The sequence below is a fragment of the Lepidochelys kempii genome, chromosome 2 (assembly GCF_965140285.1).
Source record: "Lepidochelys kempii isolate rLepKem1 chromosome 2, rLepKem1.hap1, whole genome shotgun sequence".
Taxonomy (NCBI): Eukaryota; Metazoa; Chordata; order Testudines; family Cheloniidae; genus Lepidochelys; species Lepidochelys kempii.
This window is the reverse complement of record NC_136381.1, coordinates 107104124-107126866: the sequence shown is the minus strand read 5'-3', so window position 1 is coordinate 107126866 and position 22743 is coordinate 107104124. Positions and strand designations below refer to the sequence as shown.

General features: G+C 44.1%; 1 protein-coding gene across 15 annotated transcripts in view; it reads left to right on the top strand.

Annotated features, from left to right (window-relative positions):
* The window catches only part of LOC144930211 (uncharacterized), a 778762-nt gene that overhangs the window by 626011 nt on the left and 130008 nt on the right, over positions 1-22743 (top strand). For 2 of the 15 annotated variants that reach the window (XR_013635332.1, XM_078851594.1), the window contains one exon: positions 9648-9703. The exons of the other annotated variants lie outside the window; for them this stretch is intronic. The gene's annotated coding sequence lies outside the window, so the exon portion shown is untranslated. The remainder of the gene's footprint in view (positions 1-9647; positions 9704-22743) is intronic. 15 annotated transcript variants of the gene reach the window in all.

Genomic DNA, 22743 nt, shown 5'->3' with positions numbered 1-22743 from the left:
AGTACATTGGGCTGATGTGGAAAAACTTATAATGCAACTGCCCATCCTATATCTGCTCCGTGGATAAATACAGGAGCCTCAAATCCTTTCTGGATGGGCTTTAGTCTCCAGTGTAGTCAGTTTAGAATCTTCTATGAGTGCTACAATTCAGTTTTAAAGACAAATGAAAGCTAATACTAATTTGGTATTGATGCTTCGTGTAAAGGTGTAACCAGTTAATTCTACAAATAATAATTTAAAAAAATCCTAATGGTTGTGTAAGCAGTGTCAGGATGAGCTCCACCCTGACATCTGGTGGTGAGGTGTGGCAAGTTGTGGAAAAGAACTTCAGGGGCCGATCTCATTTGCATAGGCACACCCACCATGCCTAGAATGAGACCATAGCTGCCCAAATGGTCACTTTGGCTGCTGTGGGATCCCCAGTGTCTCTGTTATTGGGGCAGGAAGAATAAATTGTTATTACCCTGATTATGGGAACTGTGCTTGGAACTGTACGTGGCCTTTTGTTATGATGGAGGGATTCACCATCAACTAAGTAGCACTCGCTAGGCAAGGGTCATGGGTTCCAAAACTGTGTGAATGGAGAGAGGCTGGGGACAAGTATTAATACTTGGTGGCATGGGCCCCTTGGTGAGGGCCTTACATGCTGATTGCACTTCCTCCTCTCTCCACTGTGGAATATCAGAGCTAATTTTGATTTCATTAGAAGTCTAGTTATAGGCTGCTGAGCTCACTTTGGGCTGACAGTGCACCAGCACTGGGGCTCCCCTACTATAAGCTGAATTCACCTAAGAGCTGAAATCACTGAGTGTTGTGTTAAGTAGTGGGGGAGCCTGAAGATATATTGTGGAGCAGTTTGCGGGACGGCTGGTGAAGCAGTTTGACGCGGAGCAGTGTGTGGATGGCAGGAGCTGCTTGTGGGCCGTGGAGCTGAGTGAAGGAGTTCGTGGGGCGGCTGGCGGAGCGGAGCGCAGCTGAGCGAAGGAGTTCGTGGGGCGGCTGGCGGAGCGGAGCGCAGCTGAGCGAAGGAGTTCGTGGGGCGGCTGGCGGAGCGGAGCGCCGCTATGGAGCTATGGGGCGGTCAGCTTCAGATCACGTAAGGTGCCTCTTACCCCCGTCCCATTTCCACCCAGGTTGGGAGGTAAAGCTCCGCCGATAAACTTTCGAACTCTGGGGCTGCCCTGACCAGGGACAGAGACTTTTGGGGCATTGGACTTTTGGGACTTCGGGTGATTTGGGGTTGCTGGACTCAAGAACCAAAGGGAAAAGGGCATGCCCCAATTTGCCTGGGGTGGGGTTGTTTTTGCTCATGGGTTGTGTTATGAATCCTGTTGGTGGTGTTTCCCCAACATAATGCCACATTGTTTCTCTCTGTTATTAAAAGACTTTTGCTACACTCAGACTATGTGCTTGCGAGAGGGGAAGTATTGCCTCTTGGAGGCGCCCAGCGGGGGTGGTATATATTTGTCCCAGGTCACTGGGTGGGGGCTCGAGCCGGTTTGCATTGTGTTATTGGAATGGAACCCCTAGATATTGAACCCGGCCCTTGTTGCTGCCAACTCTGACGGGCAGAAGGGTTACAGTTGTTATAGCATACAGAATTTTTCTAGATAAATACATCAGAACATTGAATGTACCATGATAAAACACAGTTAGATTTTTGACCAGCCCCTGCACCCCTTATTTAGAAAAAGGAACGCACTTTACTTACCCTATCTTCGCTGGAGCCCTGAGAAGAGGAGTGCCTCTTGGAAATTCCCTGGGGTAAAAGGGATCCATACTGTTTACCACCTCCCAGACAGAGCCTGACCCTTAGCAAATTATCTCTTCTTCGTACATGGATAATACTTTTGGATAAAGTCAGATCTTTAAGCGCAATTCCTAGAGGACCAGAGAAGATAGCCAATGGAATTTAAATCTGCCACCTGCTGTTAAAAAAACTACTGCTAAAATGATCCTAATAGTAGACCAAGCAAAGCATCATACTTGTTGGATCATAGAATATCTCAGAACCATTTCATCTAGAGTAGAAATGTGCTTAAAGGTTGATTTACTTCAGTGGGAGCTAACAAAGCCTATGGATTAGATAGAAATGTACCATCTGTATCTGCCAAAAGAATATTTGGTCATAGCTAGAGTTAGGGCTTGCTGCCAGGCCCTTTGGAGATATAGGATCCTTATGCGTTTCCCTGGCCCCATTCATATGTCCCTGTTCATCTTGGCAAAGTTATGCTAAGTAATCAATAAGTCCTGGCTACAATATGTGTTTAGAAACATTCCAGCTACTATAGCTTAAAGAAACAAACAACAGCTGAACTGTGTACATTGTTTAATATTGCAATGCAGATGTAACAATATTTTCATTTTAAAGGCAAAATATAAGAAAAACCTGAGACTGCAGAATGGTGAAAAAGTTATTCCATTAATTTTTCTTTTGTGTCTAAGAACAGATCATGAAAATCAGCTAGTTTTATTTGTTGTTCAAAATTTTGCTTTTTGTCAGCAAATAATGCTTTGTGAGATCATCATTCAAATTTCAACTTGTTAATTTTACAATTGCCTATAGACATTTCTCAATGCATGTTGTTTTGGTTAGTGACATATGCCACAAAGTATTCCCTCTGCTCCCTTATAGGATGTCCAATATAACTAGCCAATAAGGAGTAAATTTTGATTTATGTTGTAAATTGTAAAATTTGCAATTTACATTATTTTGGTTGGTTATAATGCAATCAGGGAACAGAAACAATCCCATGTGGTTTGTGTGTCTGACATTCCTCCCGATCTGTGAATTATACATTTAGTAAATATCACAGAAGTAAATATCACAGTTTATGTTGTGTTGGTTAATGTGTAATATTGATTTTACAATTGAATAGACAACAGAAATTCCTGAAGGGTGAATGAGGTAGAAAAATGTCTGCCATGCAAATATTCATGCTACTGCAGCTTGAATTCTCAAAGGTTCACCTGAGGTTGAATTCTCAAAGGTTCACATAAGGCAGTGGTTCCCAAACTCGTTCCGCCGCTTGTGCAGGGAAAGCCCCTGGTGGGCCGGGCCAGTTTGTTTACCTCCCAGTGGCTGCAGTTCGCTGCTCCAGGCCAATGGGAGCAGCTGGAAGTGGCACAGGCTGAGGGACATACTGGCTGTCGCTTCCAGCAGCTCCCATTGGCCTGGAGCAGTGAACCGCGGCCAGTGGGAGCCGCGATCGGCCGAACCTGTGGACGCGGCTGGTAAACAAACCGGCCCGGCCCACCAGGTGGCAGAACAAGTTTGGGAACCACTGACATAAGGTGATCACAAAAGGTTTGCAAGGATGTTCAAATTGAAATGAACTTTGAATTAGAACAAATATTTGCAATTCCCCCTCCCCCACTATTTTCTCATCTCTAGTAGAAATGAGAGAGGGATGGGATCTGAGAAAACTGAGACAAAGAGGCCAATAGGAGAGAATGTCTGTGTGGGTGTCCTGTGAGTGCATAGCCCAGAGTGTGATTGAGGCGGTTGCAAAAGCTGTGGTCCAATTTGTTAGCATTAAGCATTGGTCTGGGTGTGGCTAAGAAGCTATTCTGGGATTTATGGAGGTGTTGCCCCAGATCTGTTTTAGGTAATGAGACGTCTGAGATATTGCTCAGGGTCTATTTAAAGGTGTGGCTTTCCAGAATAAATTTTTAAACATGGCTGTGTTTTGACAAATCCAATTTATTGTAGGTAGTTTGTTCCCAGATGATTTGGGGCCAGTCGTCTTGCATGTGTGAGAAGGCCCTAGAAGCAGCTATTTTTGAACAATGCATGGCTGCATAGGGGAAGGACAGTTATACAGCACTGGAAGAATGGATACTGTATTCTTGCCTATAGAGGCTGAAAAGGTTGTAACTGCCTCTTCACGAAGCTGTCAAGCTCTAATGATTAAATCCCACAGTATACATGTTCTGTGCAGTGGTTTTTTGTGCCTATTTTCCTTCATGCCTTTAATCTCTCAGCAGGTTGGAGAAGGGTCCTGTTATGTGCTTGGTTCTGACCTACAGCACCACTGTGCATATTAGGTAAATAATTTAGAAAGAGTGTAAAAAGGAATTACTTTAGACACAGGCGCCAGCTTCCTCTTTGTCCCGGGGGTGCTCAACCCCTGCTTCACCCTAGGCCCCACCCCCACTCCACCTCTTCCCCCACACCCCCACCTCGCCCCGACTCTTCCTGCCCCCCTCTGCCATTCTTCTCTTTCCACCCAGTTCCATCCCCACCCTGAGCGCACCCCATCCCCGCTCCTCCCCTCCCCAGTGCCTCCTGCATTCAGCGGAACAGCTGATTTCAGCAGGCGGGAGGCCCTGGGAGGAAGTGGAAGGAGTTGAGCAGTGGGGCCGCCGGCAGCAGGAAGCACTGTGGGGGATGGGTGGAGCTGGCTGTTGGTGGATTCTAAGCACTCATAAATTTTTTTCCGTGGGTGCTCCAGCGCCTATGAATTGAGATACCAATTTTCCTTGATCTCACCTCTGATATCTAGATCATTAGAAAAGGTGATACATTGGTGGGTTGAGGGCCCAATTCAACTTTTCTTGAACTCAATGGGGCACTTGCATTGATTTCAGTGGGAGATGGATTGGGCCTCTACAGAGATCAATGTTTGAGAATGCTTTCTAAAATCATAACTGGATGCAAGGTAGAGCCATAATGAACCTTCTCAGTTTTTACGTAGGAGACCAGCATTGTATCCAACAAATTTGATGCCACAAACAAAAGAAACTGGATGGAGATGTGGGGTCTTAATGGAGACTGAGCTTGGGTTGGTTATGGGGGGGCATTCTGACCTCCAGGGTGACAGCGCTGCTCAGGTTTGGCTCCATCTCCCTGACAGGTGGCCAACTGGGCCAAAACTGTGAGCATGGCCTTGTGGCCTGGTGCATGGCTTCAGAGTGCCACACTTTGAAATTTGGTGTGGCCGCCCACTGCCATCATGACAAAGGGGCACCCGTGCCAAACCTGAGTGGTGCTGCAACCTGAGAGGTTGTAATGCCTGAAGCAGGGAGCCGGGCCCAGTCAGCTCTGTGGGACCATAGCCACAAGAGCTGCCATGTGACCCACTGAAACCTTGTGGCAACCTAAGTTTGGGTTACGACCCCCAGGCTGAGAAACCCTGGCCTACAAGATGTGTGAAAAGCAGGTGAGCAAGCACACAAGACAGATTCTTGCTTCCAGTGCTACCTTCAGTCAGATGTCCCAGAAGGTATGTAGTTAGGGTTCCCTGGAAAAGGTGATGAAGACTTATTTTGTCAAAATTGTTTGCGCTATAGGCTTCTCACACAATGGGCCATTGCATTTCACCAGGGTCAGATCTCACTGTTTATTCTGTTGTTCATTTTCATTTTCCATAGAGGAGAGCAGATAAAGGGGCAGGACAAGGATGAACTGAAACGATTAGGCTTCACTGTTCACATATCCAGAATGAATAACTGACTTCCTTCTGCCTCTTGCATGAAGTTTATATGAAAAACAACAGTAGATATTTGGTAAGACCAGCAGTAATTTAGTGGTTTTAGATATTTTATAGCAAAGCCCTTGAAGTAGAGTAAAACTAACAGCATGTTATATTTTGTATGAGAGCTTGTTTATGCTTTTTTTTTTCACCTTCCACCATCCAGTTGAATATTTTTCTCCCTGTCTATAGAAGTTGCCAGTATAATCTTTTACTGATATGCCTGATCCAGTTAACTGAGATGTGGACTCATGCAGCTCCTCCTGCTGTCTGAATGTTTAGTTGTGCTGTCATGAGTTCACAATAACAAAGAGATATAGAACAGGAAAATATCAGCCTCCAGGCATGAAACTGTGCTACAAATGATAATAGGTACAGCAAGCTGGAAACCTTTAATCAGGTGAGATGAATATTATTCACACATACACATGTGTGCTATAGATAGATAGATATATACACGCACACCACAGTATAGCTTGAACCACTGTAGATATGAAGTTTTCAGGCTAATTGTAACATGATTTTAAGTATTATCCTGCACTTATCCTAAGTCAGCATTTTTCCTCTTTACAAAGGACAACTGATTTATTGAAACACGTTTTCAAAAGCTAAATACTTCACCAGCTGCATTGGGGGCTGGACTAAAACATTATATGCTAGTTTGAATGATTACAAATCTAACTTTCCCGCATTCCTTTTTTCTAAAAGGTTAGTATGTTTCCTTGAGAGACACATGACCAATAAGTCAGAACAATCAACTCTTTGATGTGAGGACTGGCTAGCCAGCCCATCAGGCCTGTGAAATATACCAGCAGCAAAGCAGTAATGTGCATTTAGAGAAGTGATCAGTCTGCCTGGAGTAGCTAACATGATTCAGGTTGGTTGTCAAGGGCTCACAAAGGTCTGATAGCAAGAGAATGCTATAATTGGTTACAGTTTTTCATTAGGGTGCAAATCAAATGATACAACCAACACCAAAGCTCTTTGTTGCCCTCTGCAGGGACAGAAATCAGGAACCTTATTCAGCAGATACTGAAAAGGGGAAGAGGGGACAAAAAAGGAGAGGGGAGAAGGTGATTAAAGGAGTCTTGAAAGAATATACATTCAGAAAGCAGTAAATCTTGCTGCATTTCTGGCTTATCTGTAGTTTAGTGATTTAAACGGTAGGCAATATTTTAAAGAACTGATGTCTTTAATGCTTTAGAAAGGTAGGAGATTGCTGTCCATGGAAAATGGAGGTTTTTTTCATGAGCCAATGCAATATGGAAGAGGTAGTATATGTTTTGCTTGAAAGATACTGTTACTGTTATGTGCAATGTATAAATAAATAATTGTTTCAGCTTTTCAACTTAACAGGTGAGCATAGGGTTAAAGAAGAAATAATATTTTTGCTCATTTAGTAGAACAAAGGTTCGGTGTGCCAAAAATATAAGAAATGTATTCTAAAGGCATGGGTATAGGAGAGAGATGTTCTAATCCAGCTTTCTCAGATAGTCTTCAGAAGCATAAATCTCATTCCAAATTAAAAAATTACAAAGTAGCTAAAAAAAATGAAGGGCAGAAGGAAAATTATTTGGTAGGGAGAGAAAATAGAAACATAGCTCCATTAGCAAAATCTCTCTCTCTGCTGCCTCTGCTTTTCAAGGCTGATGGGAGGGCAGCTGCTTGTTTAAGTTTCTGTAGATTTCTTTACAAGAGCATAGCCCATCAGCTGATGGCTGAGATATATGCATAATACATGCATTCATAAATGAACATTGATCATCCTTGGAATATTAGATTACTTTGTGATGAACTCATACTTCTTAGGTTCCTTAGGTATTAACACCACAGGGACACCTTGTAAAACTGCATCTGCTCAGATATACCTTATGTTTTATAGGTTATTTTTTGTCTTCTATAATCCAAAGAATACAAAATCATTTTCCGAATAAGATCTGCATGGAATTGTCTTAAGGAAATCAGGCTTTAGGGGTTGGAGAAGACATTGCTTCTATGTACATGAATCTTTACATAGCTGCTGTGCTATTTTACCCTGGAAAGTATTATTTGTAGTAAGAAGAGAAAAATGGTGTATTGCCAGAATCCCAACAGGAAGCTTAAAATTATCTCGTCTATGTGCGCACATGAATGCATGTAGAGGCTGATCCTGCACCATAGGAGTCAATGACAAAACTCCTATTAACTTCAGCAGGTGCAAGATCAAGACTATATATAAATATAGAGTGTGAGCACGTATAACTGTATCAGAGAGAATGGCTGAAGATTTAGGACTATATTTTGGCTTTTAATCTGTATCTCAATTTGGAGTGTGAAAAGGCTTTACAACAACAGGAGTGCCCAAGGGCATTATGGCGGAGTCCAGAGGACATGTGGGAACATATGCCCAAGTGGGATCTGCATCACCCCTTAAAACCATGCAATGTATATTACCCTTTCTGTCTTCCAAATGAGAGGAAATCCATTAGTAGCTTCAATGGAAGCAGAGAAGCGGAGAGGGACCTTATTTGCGATCAGTTATCTATCTTCATCCACCTAACCCAGGCAGGAAAAAAAAGGATGTTCCAAGTACAGTATATGTTTATCAAACATTGTCTTCCCTATGTCTATCTTTGAGATTGTGAGGTCGTCAGGACCCGGACAGGCTTTAAATTTGTGTCCTGTACTGCTCTGAGCTCATTGCTGGCATATAAACAAATAGATAAATAGTACGATGTATTTCATATATTTCAATGTAAAATACTACATTTACCTAAAATATTATAAACTTAGCCAATGTTGGTCATATTTTAAAATGTGCACACTGACCCAATTTTTAGTTACTATGAAAATGGGTTGATTTTTATTTGTTCAGTGAAAATATATGTGAAATACAGGTAGTGATGCTTCTGAAGAATGCAATAATTACATGGACCATGCAGTATTTGCTGTGAGGGAAAGCACTGAATATTCAGTTTAACAGCTCTTCTATATGTTGGTGTGATTCAACTTCCAACATGGCTACAAAGGTTTAACTGGGAACATCATAAATTAGCAGTAGCACGAAGTGACCACATAAATATCCGATCCCACAAAACTACAGCAGTGAACTTGTTAGAATAGGGAAAGGAGGAAGGAGGCTGAATAATTGGCCAGGTCCTTCTTTTTTTCCTGAAACTGCTGCTCAGTCCTAAAGTTGCCAACTTGTCTGTTTGATGGCTTGGCAAGGCTCTGTCAGGAAATGTACAAACTGCAGCTTGTGGAAACAGAAAAATATAGAAATTTGACTAATATGGAAGAAGAGTATATAGCCTTATAAAATCAGTTTTTAACCTGGAACTGCCAGACCTGGTTAAGGAGAAGGATTGGTTTCTTGTAACCTTAATCACATTTGAAGTAGTTAGCCTATTAAGCCTAGTTTAGTCCATGATTCTATTAACAGCTTTGATCTGCATCCACAGCACTTCCCTACATTAGAGAACACATACTGTACATAGCTGTATGGAAAGAAGAGGAAAACAACAGTGCTGGAATAAAGTATATGGCTTTTACACCTGTTGGGAATCTTTATGAAGTTTCTATTCTCAGCATTCGATACAAGCATAGAAATGACAAATCTAGGTGGAGGAAGATGGGAAGAGGAAATAAACATTTCTTAGGTGGTTTTAACTAGCACTTCTCTTAAATGATGGTCCTGAAAGAATGAATTTCAGTCAGTCAGTGGTCAGGGAAGGAGGAATGTCTTGGTTTTGGTTGGGCCAGAAATACTGTGAGAACAGTCTTGTTTGTGTATTTTGATATTTCTGTTGTCATTTGCAGGCAAAGACTGGAAGTGCAGAGGTGCAGTGAAAAATTAGGAAACAGAAATGAATCAAACTTTCTCGGACTTCAGAGAAAGTTCATGTCATTTTATCCAAACCCACAGGCCCATGCTTGCTAAGGACATCCATATTTTCTTTTCTTCCCCTCCCCCATGAAACTGCCCTACTAAAATTAAAGGGTTCTGTCAAACCATACATGCCCCAACTTTAAACTAATTAAATATATTGTAATAGGTTGAAAAAGTCCTTGGGATTCTAACTGTCTAATTTCATTGTGAATTTTTTTTTTCTAATTCATCATTCAAAATACTGAACTTTTTAAAAAGTGTATTTTGTAGCAACCAGAAAACATTCTTTTGTACTCTCCCTGCAGGTTTTGCAGAAGGAAATGAACTAACTTAAGACCAGAGCCTGCCAACCCTTACTTGTGTGAGTAAAAGGAGTAAGAAACAGTGATTACAAAGCTGTAACTATAGCTAGCAAAACCTGTCCCAGATTCTGTTCCGATTTATATCCTGTGCAAATCTCAGTCTCGCCAATCTCAAAAGTTCAAAAATCATGATTCAGAGCCACAAAAAGCATGAGCTTGACCTCCAAACCCTGATCTTTTTATATATGGTTTTTGGTCTGTCTTCTGTCCTTTGTGCTGTGTGTTTGTCTAAAAGAGAGACAGAGAGAGTGCTGCCAACTCTTGCAAATTTTGAGTAAATTAATTTGGCCCTTATTTCAAGAGCTCTTGAAAGAGGACCCAAACAAGATAAGGGCCCCTGTATGCTAGAACTGTACAAACACATGGTAAAATAGAGTCCCTAATATGCGGGGTCAGTTTGTGACATGGTAGCTGGAACTGACCAATTTCATCTTGGAGAGGGGCTCCCAAATATCCCATAGCTAAGCTGCACAGGACTCAGACTGGTGACCTATAGGTGAAAGATTCTATAGATCATTAGCAATGCTCTGAGGCATCCAGTCCCCCATACATGCTAATATTCCCCGTTTGAGCATAAGACTTGCATTGTGGAAATGTACATTTATTAAATCAAACTCTGACCTTTTTGGCCCTGACACCAACAGGATCTTTCACTGTCTAGGCACATGGATGAAATCTCCCACCTATTGTGGTCAGTCTCAGATCAACACTGTTCATAAAGGGACAGCCCCATTTATCAAAAGCAAATAATAAAAATGCAACAGTAAAAGAAATACTACACAACATCCAGCTCATCCAAATTCACTTCCTAATACACCACTTTGCAGTATAAAACCATTCTAACAATTACTCCAGGATACTTATACTAACTTTTAATACTTATATTTAACACTATATATTCTTACATGGGTCATCAGCAGTGATGGAACCTGCAGTCTTCTGATTTATTGCATAGACCTCTTCCACCCACTCCAGCTATAGCAGTAAATGACAGTATGTAAGGGAATGCAGTGCAGCCTATAGATGGGGACACAACACAGACGCTGCCAGGATGTTACATAAGTGTGTGTGAAACAGCGGTGGAACACTGGGCACCAGGATTCTTATTGTTGTTTCTGGCTCTGGCAGTAGATTGTGGTTACAGTCAAAACAACCAAATGTAACAGTGGCCATATCATCAGGTAATCTCGGGGGAGGGAAATGAACCTGGACTCGCCGATGTAAAAGCATAATTCTCTAAATTACTTGACTTCTTGGTGTAAAAGTGGTAGCAGAATCATCAACCTGTACATCTGGTCTTCCTGCTAAAAGGTGGCACACGGTTTGTATGGGTTACAGAAGCCCCTAATTTGACATGTTGTTTTGAAAGTGTGTGTGGCAAAGTGGATGAGCATTGGTTCTGCTGTAAAGAACCATGGATTCTACTTGCAGCTTCTCCTGAAGAGGCTTTCTCCAAGCTTTCAGTTAACTTAGCTGTAAATGGGTATTCTGTTTCTGTAATATGGGGGAAAGTTAGTTACCTCTCCAAGGTAAAAAACTTGGCTAATGCTAAGGGTTTTTCAGAACAGCAAGATTAGTCTCTCTCTTGGGTTATGCTTCCCCAAAAGTGTGTGAAGGCTTCAGATCTTTGCATTTTGTGAGACTGCCTTGCCTTTCACAAATGTATCACGAGTCCCAGTACCTGGAAGTATTGGAAATATCATGGGAGAACCTAATCTTACAAAATCACCGACCGCAAACCCAGATGTTCCAATAAGCTTACACATTATTGATCAGGATGTAATGACTTTTCAAGGTATCCTGATGACAAATCTTTCCCTCATTCTATTTAACGATGCTATTTTCCCATTAATTTCACTGTGGGTGGTTGGGGTATAAGGTTTGGTAAACTTGCTCCTATTTCTAGAGCTAATACCCTGGATGAAGCTGGAACACTTCATGTAGATGTTTTGGGTGAGATAATGAAATTTGCTGATGATACAAAGATGGGAGGCACTATCAATACAGAGGAGGATTGGAATGTTATACAGGAAGATCTGGATGAACTCAAAGACTAGAGTGACAGAAATAGGATAAAATTCAGTAGTACAAAGTGCCAGGTCATTTGCTTAGAGTCTAATAATAAGTGTTTCTGCTATAATCTGGGGGTTTATCAGTTGGAAGCCACGGAGGAGGAGAAAGACCTGAGTGTCTGGGTTGATCACAGGATGACCATGAGCCACCAGTGTGGTGCAACTGTGAAAAGGCAAATGTGATCCCAGGGTGCATCAGGCAACGACTTTCCAGTAGAGATAGAGAAGTATTAATACCAGCGTACAAGGCACTGGTACAATCTCATTTGGAATACTGTGTACAATTCTGGTCACTCATGTTCAAGAAAGATGAAGTCAAACAGGAAAAGATGCAGGGAAAAGCTATTAGGATGAGTAGGGAAAGTGAAGGGCCTATTTTATGGTGAGGAGACTGGAAGAGCTTGGTTTGTTTAGTCTATCAAAAAGAAGGCTGAGAGGGGCTTGCTCTAAATAAATACATCAGGGATGGTGAAGAGCCAGGATCCGATCTGGATATGGATAGAGACCTCTTTAATGTTTTTAATGAAGTAAATACTAATGGGAATTGTGTGATCATGGGAGACTTTAACTTCCCAGATATAGACTGGAGGACAAGTGCTAGTAATAATAATAGAGATCAGATTTTCCTGGATGCAATAGCTGATGGATTCCTTCACCAAGTAGTTGCTGAACCAAGAGGGGATGCCATTTTAGATTTGGTTTTGGTGAGCAGTGAGGACCTCAAAGAAGAAATGGTTATAGGGGACAACCTTGGTTCGAGCGATCATGAGCTAATTCAGTTCAAACTAAATGGAAGGATAAACAAAAATAGATCTGTGACTAGGGTTTTTCATTTTAAAAAGACTAACTTGAAAAAATGAAGGAAATTAGTTAGGGAAGTGGATTGGACTGAAAAACGTGTGGATCTAAAGGCGGAGGAGGCTTCGAATTACTTCAAGTCAAAGTTGCAGAAACTATCAGAAGCCTGCATCCCAAGAAAGGGGAAAAAATTCATAGGCAGGAGTTGTAGACCAAGCTGGATGAGCAAGCATCTCAGAGAGGTGATTAAGAAAAAGCAGAAAGCCTACAAGGAGTGGAAGATGGGAGGGATTAGCAAGGAAAGCTACCTTACTGAGGTCAGAACATGTAGGGATAAAGTGAGAAAGACCAAAAGCCATGTAGAGTTGGACCTTGCAAAGGGAATTAAAACCAATAGTAAAAGGTTCTAAAGCCATATAAATAAGAAGAAAACAAAGAAAGAAGAAGTGGGACCGCTAAACACTGAGGATGGAGTGGATGTTAAGGATAATCTAGGCATGGCCCAATATCTAAACAAATACTTTGCATCAGTCTTTAAAGAGGCTAATGAGGAGCTTAGGGATAATGGTAGGATGTCAAATGGGAATGAGGATATGGAGGTAGATATTACCACATCCGAGGTAGAAGCCAAACTCAAACAGCTTAATGGGACTAAATCGGGGGCCCGGATAATCTTCATCCAAGAATATTAAAGGAACTGGCACATGAAATTGCAAGCCCATTAGCAAGAATTTTTAATCAATCTGTAAACTCAGGGGTCTTACCGTATGACTGGAAAATTGCTAACATAGTTCCTATTTTTAAGAAAGTTAAAAAAAGCAATCTGGGTAACTACAGGCCTGTTAGTTTGACATCTGTAGTATGCAAGGTCTTGGAAAAAATTTTGAAGGAGAAAGTAGATAAGGACATTGAGGTCAATGGTAATTGGGACAAAATACAACATGGCTTTACAAAAGGTAGATCGTGTCAAACCAACCTGATCTCCTTCTTTGAGAAGGTAACAGATTTTTTAGACAAAGGGAACGCATTGGATCTAATTTACCTCAATTTCAGTAAGCATTTGATACGGTTCCATATGGGGAATTATTAGCTAAATTAGAAAAGATGAGGATCAATATGAAAATTGAAAGGTGGATAAGGAACTGGTTACAGGGGAGACTACAGTGGGTCACACTGAAAGGTGAACTGTCAGGCTGGAAGGAGGTTATTTGTGGAGTTCCTCAGGGATCAGTTTTGGGACTAATCTAATTTAATCTTTTTATTAGTGATGTTGGCACAAAAAGCAGGAAGGTGTTAATAAAGTTTGTGGATGACACAAGGCTGGGAGGTATTGCCAATACAGAGAAGGACTGGGATATCGTACAGGAAGATCTGGATGACCTTGTAAACTGGAGTAATAGTAATAGGATGAAATTTAATAGTGAAAAGTGCAAGGTCATGCATTTAGAGATTAATAACAAGAATTTCTGTTATAAATTGGGAATGCATCACTTGGAAGTAACAGAGGAGAAGGACCTTGGAGTATTGGTTGATCACAGGATGACTATGAGCTGCCAATGTGATATGGCTGTGAAAAAAGCTAATGGGGTCTTGGGATGCATCAGGCGAGGTGTTTTCAGTAGAGATAAGGAGGTGTTAGTACCATTATACAAGGCACTGGTGAGACCTCACCTGGAATACTGTGTGCAGTTCTGGTCTCCCATGTTTAATAAGGATGAATTCAAACTGGAACAGGTACAGAGAAGGGCTACTAGGACAATCCGAGGGATGGAAAACCTGTCTTATGAAAGGAGACTCAAGGAGCTTGGCTTGTTTAGCCTAACCAAAAGAAGGCTGAGAGGAGATAAGATTGCTATCTATAAATATATCAGAGGGATAAATACCACAGATGGAGAAGAATTATTTAAGCTCAGTACCAATGTGGACACAAGAACAAATGGATATAAACTGGCCATCAGGAAGTTTAGACTTGAAATTAGAAGAAGGTTGTAACCATCAGAGGAGTGAAGTTTTGGAACAGCCTTCCAAGGGAAGCAGTGGGGGCAAAAGACATATCTGGCTTCAAGACTAAGCTTGATAAGTTTATGGAGGAGATGATATGATGGGATAGCCTAATTTTGGCAATTAATTGATCTTCGACTATTAGCGGTAGATATGCCCAATGGCCTGTGATGGGATGTTAGATGGGGTGGGATCTGAGTTACTACAGAGAATTCTTTCCTGGGTATCTGGCTGGTGAGTCTTGCCCACATGCTCAGGGTTTAGCTGATTGCCATATTTGGGGTTGGGAAGGAATTTTCCTCCAGGGCAGATTGGCAGAGGCCTTGGGGGTTTTTCGCCTTCCTCTGCAGCGGGGGCACGGGTCACTTGCTGGAGGATTCTCTGCACCTTGAAGTCTTTAAACCATGATTTGAGGACTTCAGTAGCTCAGACATAAGTTAGGGGTTTGTTATAGGAATTGGTGTGTGAGATTCCGTGGCCTGCGTTGTGCAGGAGGTCAGACTAGACAATCATAATGGTCCCTTCTGACCTTAAAGTCTATGATTCTATGATTCTTTTATTTAACTTGGGACATTTTCTAATCAAATCTGGGTCGAAAAATGATGTTGTACTGAAAACAGGAGGATTTTCAGATATTTCAGTTTCCATATGACAGCTGGTCTCATCTGAGCTTTGTCTGAGATTCTGAGTTTGTCTAAACCCAAACACCCATGTTCACATGGACTGAAACTGAGGCAAATCAAGAACCACTAAGTAAAACTCTCAAGTTTCACACTGCTCTAAAAAGGGCTAAAAATGTATAATTAATTAGCCAAATCTTAAGAGACACTGAGCACCTGCGATGCTGCTGAAATCAGCTTGTGATGTAGGTGCTCAGCAACTCTGGAGAATAACAAACAGGAAAATTCAACCTTACTCCCACTGAAATATCCACCTTGGGTCCTCCATCACTTATGCAGGCAAGGCTCTGGCATTCACATATCTTCTGATGAGAGCTGCAAGGGTTTATCCTTGCAACCTATAATGCTATCACACATAGCAAGGTTTAGTTTTATCCCTGAGACGTTTCTGTTATCCCAAATGCTCACATTTCCAAAACCTCTACCATGTAGCACAAAGGTGAAATATAACTGTAACCATTGATGGAGGTGTAGGGTTCACCAATCATTCAGGAGGACATCCTTATCGTTTCCCCATCAGAGACCTCCATCAGGGTCTCTGTAGCACTTCTGGGAAGCGAGACACTCAAAAAATCCAGTGGTCACTATGAGACTTGAACTGCAGGTGCAGATGTTTTTTTCAGAGCTGGCACAAAGTGTTACTAAGCAATGAAGATCTAATCCTCCCATTGACTTCAATGGTAAAATTCCCGTAGACTTCAATGGCAGTAGGATTAGGCCACAAATAGAGGTTTCTTTCGCAGGAGTGGTATAAGGTATTGAATGATTTCATTTTATCACTACTGACCCTGCCTGCCTCTCTTGGATAAGAATCTTCATTCATGATGGTAGACTTAATTTATCACACTCCTCTTTCTTCCCTTGCCACCTCTCCCCTATTTCCTGCTGAAGGGCACTGTCATGCAACTTTCTGGTGTGTGTGTGTGTGTGTGTGTGTAGATTAAAGGTTTAATGAAGATGTATGCTTTACTCACTTTTCCCTCTTTATTTCCTACTCTGAAGATGCGTTTCTTGATGACATATTTCTGAAAGGAAGTGAATAGAGATTTTTTTTCTTAGGGTATACAGATTGTGACATTCACCAGGTGTACCCAGGGTTATGAGGCACCTCATCTCATCATGAGGAAGTCTTGGCTATGCCTGCTCTGTCAGCACTCTGAAACCACCAACCTCTGGTAACATAAGCTTCCAGGCCTCCAACTATCTTCCAGGCCTCTGCAGGTCTCTCTCCAGGTTAGTGTGAACCACACACCAACCCCCAAGTGCTAACACTCCCAGAATTACCAGTCCTGCTGTTCCCAAAGGAACATTACATACCAGCTTGTAAGATTCAGCTCAGGATCACCACTTTGCTTAAGTGATAGTGAGTAAGAATATTGGAAACAAAGGGATACATATAAAATCATAACATGCTGTCTAGAGACTAAATCAAACTAACAGGTTAACCTCCTGTCTAAAGAAGCTTATCTCACCAGCATTTTCAACCAAGCCTGGTTGAGACCCATCTTTCATGAACAAACTCATACTGTGTTTACTTCCTAGGTGGAGGCTGCCATTGCCCAGGTGTCATCTTTGTCCCTGAAATATACTAGAGCAAACCTTTGATGTGCACTTTAAGATAGGGTTCCTTCCCCCCTCCCACTGCTTACTTTTCTCCTTTGAAGTTTTCATAATCCTTCAGACAGGTTCAGACTAGTGAGAGGAGGCCCATTGTGAACCATACAATACTTAATTTACATGTAAACAGGGAGATAGATAAACATTTCTTGTCAGACAAAAAACCTGTTTTTCACCTTTGCCAGTGATCAGTCCCGAGACACAGTCTTTAAGAACATAATTTTTAGTGTACATACATACCTCTTTACACAACACCCATACATACATTTTGTGATGAAACTGATGACCAATGTAACACACTGGCTTTTATTTGAGACCTCACATAACACTCTTCAGTGAACTAGAATGTAATACCAGACACAGAGGTGAAAGTGGGCCGGTATGGGCCAGTACGGTATACGGTATGGGCCAGTATGGTATGGGCCGCCGGTACTGGACCATACTGTACCTTTAGCGCTTTAAAGTTGCTGCCCCTTTTGCCCCAGCCCCAGGGCTGCTGATGTGGGGGGGCAGCTGCCCCAGGGGCCAGCGATTTTAAAGGGGCTGGGGCTACCGGCTGCCACTACTGCAGCAGCGGCTGGAGCCCCGGGCCCTTTAAATTGCTGCCGGAGCCCTGGGCGGTGCAGGCCAGGCAGCGTGGAAGGGCTGGCTGGGGGAGGCTGACCTCCCAGCCCCACCTCTTCCGTCCGAGGCCCCGCCCCTTCCGGGGGCCCAGAGCTGGGCCCCCGTACCAGTAAGTCTTTTATGATACCTTCACCCCTGACCAGACATGAGATTCCTGTAGCCCTCATGCACCCCCTCTGTGCTCCTTGCCTGTTGACACTAAGAGGTTTCTGGGTCACACAGATATATTTTTCAATTGCCTCTCAAATATACGCAGAGTTTGTTTTGGGGGCGGTAGGGGTAGGGGAAAGGAGGGCCCGAGACTGAAGAGCTCCTATTACCAAATTGTTTAGGTAAGAATCAGGATTCAAGTGTCAGATCCATATGGGAAGTGTAAACTAATCTATTAGTTCCCTGCTTTGTCTCATAAATGTTTTAATGCTCACAAAAAGAGCCAGATTAACAGCGTTGGAGAGTGAAGCTTTTTATATACCAGCAGAACAGGTACTGGGTGGGCAGCAGTACCTTCCTTAGGGTATGTCTACACTACGAAATTAGGTCGAATTTATAGAAGTCGTTTTTTTAGAAATCGGTTTTATATATTCAAGTGTGTGTGTCCCCACAGAAAATGCTCTAAGTGCATTAAGTGAATTAACTCAGCGGAGCGCTTCCACAGTACCCAGGCTAGAGTCGACTTCCGGAGTGTTGCACTGTGGGTAGCTATCCCACAGTTCCCGCAGTCTCCGCTGCCCATTGGAATTCTGGGTTGAGATCCCAATGCCTGATGGGGCTAAAACATTGTCGCGGGTGGTTCTGGGTACATATCGTCAGGCCCCCGGTCCCTCCCTCCCTCCGTGAAAGCAAGGGCAGACAATCGTTTCACATCTTTTTTCCTGAGTTACCTGTGCAGACGCCATACCACGGCAAGCATGGAGCCTGCTCAGGTAACCGTCACCGTATGTCTCCTGGGTGTTGGCAGACTTGGTACTGCATTGCTGCACAGCAGCATCAACCCATTGCCTTGTGGCAGCAGACGGTACAGTACGACTGGTAGCCGTCATCGTCATGTCTGAGGTGCTCCTGGCCAGATGTGGGCGCAGGGACTAAATTTGGAGTGACTTGACCAGGTCATTCTCTTTAGTCCTGCAGTCAGTCCTATTGAACCATCTTATGGTGAACAGGCAGGCGATATGGATTGCTAGCAGTCCTACTGTACCATCTTCTGCCAGGCAGGCAAGAGATGAGGATTGCTAGCAGTCCTACTGCACTGTCTGCTGCCGAGCAGCCATGAGATGTGGATAGATGGAGTGGATCAAAACAAGAAATAGACCAGATTTGTTTTGTACTCATTTGCTTCCTCCCCTCCCCCATCTAGGGGACTCATTCCTCTAGGTCACACTGCAGTCACTCACAGAGAAGGTGCAGCGAGGTAAATCTAGCCATGTATCAATCAGAGACCAGACCAACCTGCTTGTTCCAATAAGAACAATTACTTAGGTGCACCATTTCTTATTGGAACCCTCCGTGAAGTCCTGCCTGAAATACTCATTGATGTAAAGCTACCCCCTTTGTTGATTTTAATTCCCTGTAAGCCAACCCTGTAAGCCATGTCGTCAGTCGCCCCTCCCTCCGTCAGAGCAACGGCAGACAATCGTTCCGCGCCTTTTTTTCTGTGTGGACGCCATACCAAGGCAAGCATGGACGCCGCTCCGCTCACTTTGGCAATTAGGAGCACATTAAACACCACACGCATTATCCAGCAGGATATGCAGCACCAGAACCTGGCAGAGCGATACCGGGCGAGGAGGCGACGTCAGCGCAGTCACGTGAGTGATCAGGACATGGACACAGATTTCTCTGAAAGCATGGGCCCTGCCAATGCATGCATCATGGTGCTAATGGGGCAGGTTCATGCTGTGGATCGACGATTCTGGGCTTGGGAAAGCACAGACTGGTGGGACCGCATAGTGTTGTAGGTGTGGGACGATTCCCAGTGGCTGCGAAACTTTCGCATGTGTAAGGGCACTTGCATGGAACTTTGTGACTTGCTTTCTCCTGCCCTGAAGCGCATGAATACCAAGATGAGAGCAGCCCTCACAGTTGAGAAGCGAGTGGCGATAGCCCTGTGGAAGCTTGCAACTCCAGACAGCTACCGGTCAGTTGGGAATCAATTTGGAGTGGGCAAATCTACTGTGAGGGCTGCTGTGATGCAAGTAGCCCACGCAATCAAAGATCTGCTGATATCAAGAGTAGTGACCCTGGGAAATGTGCAGGTCATAGTGGATGGCTTTGCTGCAATGGGATTCCCTAACTGTGGTGGGGCTATAGACGGAACCCATATCCCTATCTTGGCACCGGAGCACCAAGCCGGCGAGTACATAAACCGGAAGGAGTACTTTTCAATAGTGCTGCAAGCTCTGGTGGATCGCAAGGGACGTTTCACCAACATCAACGTGGGATGGCCGGGAAAGGTACATGACGCTCGCATCTTCAGGAACTCTGGTCTGTTTCAAAAGCTGCAGGAAGGGACTTTATTCCCAGACCAGAAAATAACTGTTGGGGATGTTGAAATGCCTATATGTATCCTTGGGGACCCAGCCTATCCCTTAATGCCATGGCTCATGAAGCCGTACACAGGCAGCCTGGACAGTAGTCAGGAGCTGTTCAACTACAGGCTGAGCAAGTGCAGAATGATGGTAGAATGTGCATTTGGACGTTTAAAGGTGCGCTGGCGCAGTTTACTGACTCGGTTAGACCTCAGCGAAACCAATATTCCCATTGTTATTACTGCTGGCTGTGTGCTCCACAATATCTGTGAGAGTAAGGGGGAGACGTTTATGGCGGGGTGGGAGGTTGAGGCAAATCGCCTGGCTGCTGGTTACGCGCAGCCAGACACCAGGGCGGTTAGAAGAGCACAGGAGGGCGCGGTACGCATCAGAGAAGCTTTGAAAACCAGTTTCATGACTGGCCAGGCTACGGTGTGAAAGTTCTGTTTGTTTCTCCTTGATGAAACCCCCCGCCCCTTGGTTCACTCTACTTCCTTGTACGCTAACCACCCTCCCCTCCTCCCTTCGATCATCGCTTGCAGAGGCAATAAAGTCATTGTTGCTTCACATTCATGCATTCTTTATTCATTCAGCACACAAATAGGGGGATGACTACCAAGGTAGCCCAGGAGGGGTGGTGGAGGAGGGAAGGAAAATGCCACACAGCACTTTAAAAGTTTACAACTTTAAAATTTATTGAATGCCAGCCTTCTGTTTTTTGGGCAATCCTCTGTGGTGGAGTGGCTGGTTGGCTGGAGGCCCCCCCACCACGTTCTTGGGCGTCTGGGTGTGGAGGCTATGGAACTTGTGGAGGAGGGTGGTTGGTTACACAGGGGCTGTAGTGGCAGTCTGTGCTCCAGCTGCCTTTGCTGCAGCTCAACCATACACTGGAGCATACTGGTTTGATCCTCCAGCAGCCTCAGCATTGAATCCTGTCTCCTCTCATCACGCTGCTGCCACATTTGAGCTTCAGCCCTGTCTTCAGCCCACCACTTACTCTCTTCAGCCCGCCACTTACTCTCTTCAGCCCGCCACCTCTCCTCCCGGTCATTTTGTGCTTTCCTGCACTCTGACATTATTTGCCTCCACGCACTCGTCTGTGCTCTGTCAGTGTGGGAGGACAGCATGAGCTCAGAGAACATTTCATCACGAGTGCGGTTTTTTTTCTTTCTAATCTTCACTAGCCTCTGGGAAGGAGAAGATCCTGTGATCATTGAAACACATGCAGCTGGTGGAGAAAAAAAAAGGGACAGCGGTCTTTAAAAAGACACATTTTATAAAACAGGGGCTACACTCTTTCAGGGTAAACCTTGCTGTTAACATTACATATATAGCACATGTGCTTTCGTTCCAAGGTCGCATTTTGCCTCCCCCCACCGCGTGGCTACCCCTTCAACCCTCCCCCCTCACCATGGCTAACAGCGGGGAACATTTCTGTTCAGCCACAGGCAAACAGCCCAGCAGGAACGGGCACCTCTGAGTGTCCCCTGAAGAAAAGCACCCTATTTCAACCAGGTGTCCATGAATGATATCTCACTCTCCTGAGGATAACACAGAGAGATAAAGAACGGATGTTGTTTGAACGCCAGCAAACATACACTGCAATGCTTTGTTGTACATTGATTCCCTAGTATGTGTTACTGGCCTGGAGTGGTAAAGTGTCCTACCATGGAGGACGCAATAAGGCTGCCCTCCCCAGAAACCTTTTGCAAAGGCTTTGGGAGTACATCCAGGAGAGCCGCGAATGCCAGGGCAAATGAATCCTTTCACGTGCTTGCTTTTAAACCATGTATGATATTTTAAAAGGTACACTCACCGGAGGTCCCTTCTCCGCCTGCCGGGTCCAGGAGGCAGCCTTGGGTGGGTTCGGGGGGTACTGGCTCCAGGTCCAGGGTGAGAAACAGTTCCTGGCTGTCGGGAAAACCGGTTTCTCTGCTTGCTTGCTGTGAGCTATCTACAACCTCATCATCATCATCATCTTCTTTGTCCCCAAAACCTGCTTCCATGTTGCCTCCATCTCCATTGAAGGAGTCAAACAACACGGCTGGGGTAGTGGTGGCTGAACCCCCTAAAATGGCATGCAGTGCATCATAGAAGCGGCATGTTTGGGGCTCTGACCCGGAGTGGCTGTTCGCCTCTCTGGTTTTCTGGTAGGCTTGCCTCAGCTCCTTAAGTTTCACGCGGCACTGCTTTGGGTCCCTGTTATGGCCTCTGTCCTTCATGCCCTGGGAGATTTTGACAAAGGTTTTGGCATTTCGAAAACTGGAACAGAGTTCTGATAGCACGGATTCCTCTCCCCAAACAGCGATCAGATCCCGTACCTCCCGTTCAGTCCATGCTGGAGCTCTTTTGCGATTCTGGGACTCCATCATGGTCACCTCTGCTGATGAGCTCTGCATGGTCACCTCTGCTGATGAGCTCTGCATGGTCACCTGCAGCTTGCCACGCTGGCCAAACAAGAAATGAGATTCAAAAGTTCGCGGTTCTTTTCCTGTCTACCTGGCCAGTGCATCTGAGTTGAGAGTGCTGTCCAGAGCGGTCACAATGGAGCACTCTGGGATAGCTCCCGGAGGCCAATGCCATCGAATTGTGTCCACAGTATCCCAAATTCGACCCAGCAAGGCCGATTTAAGCACTAATCCACTTGTCAAGGGTGGAGTAAGGAAATCGATTTTAAGAGCCCTTTAAGTGGAAATAAAGGGCTTCATCGTGTGGACGGGTG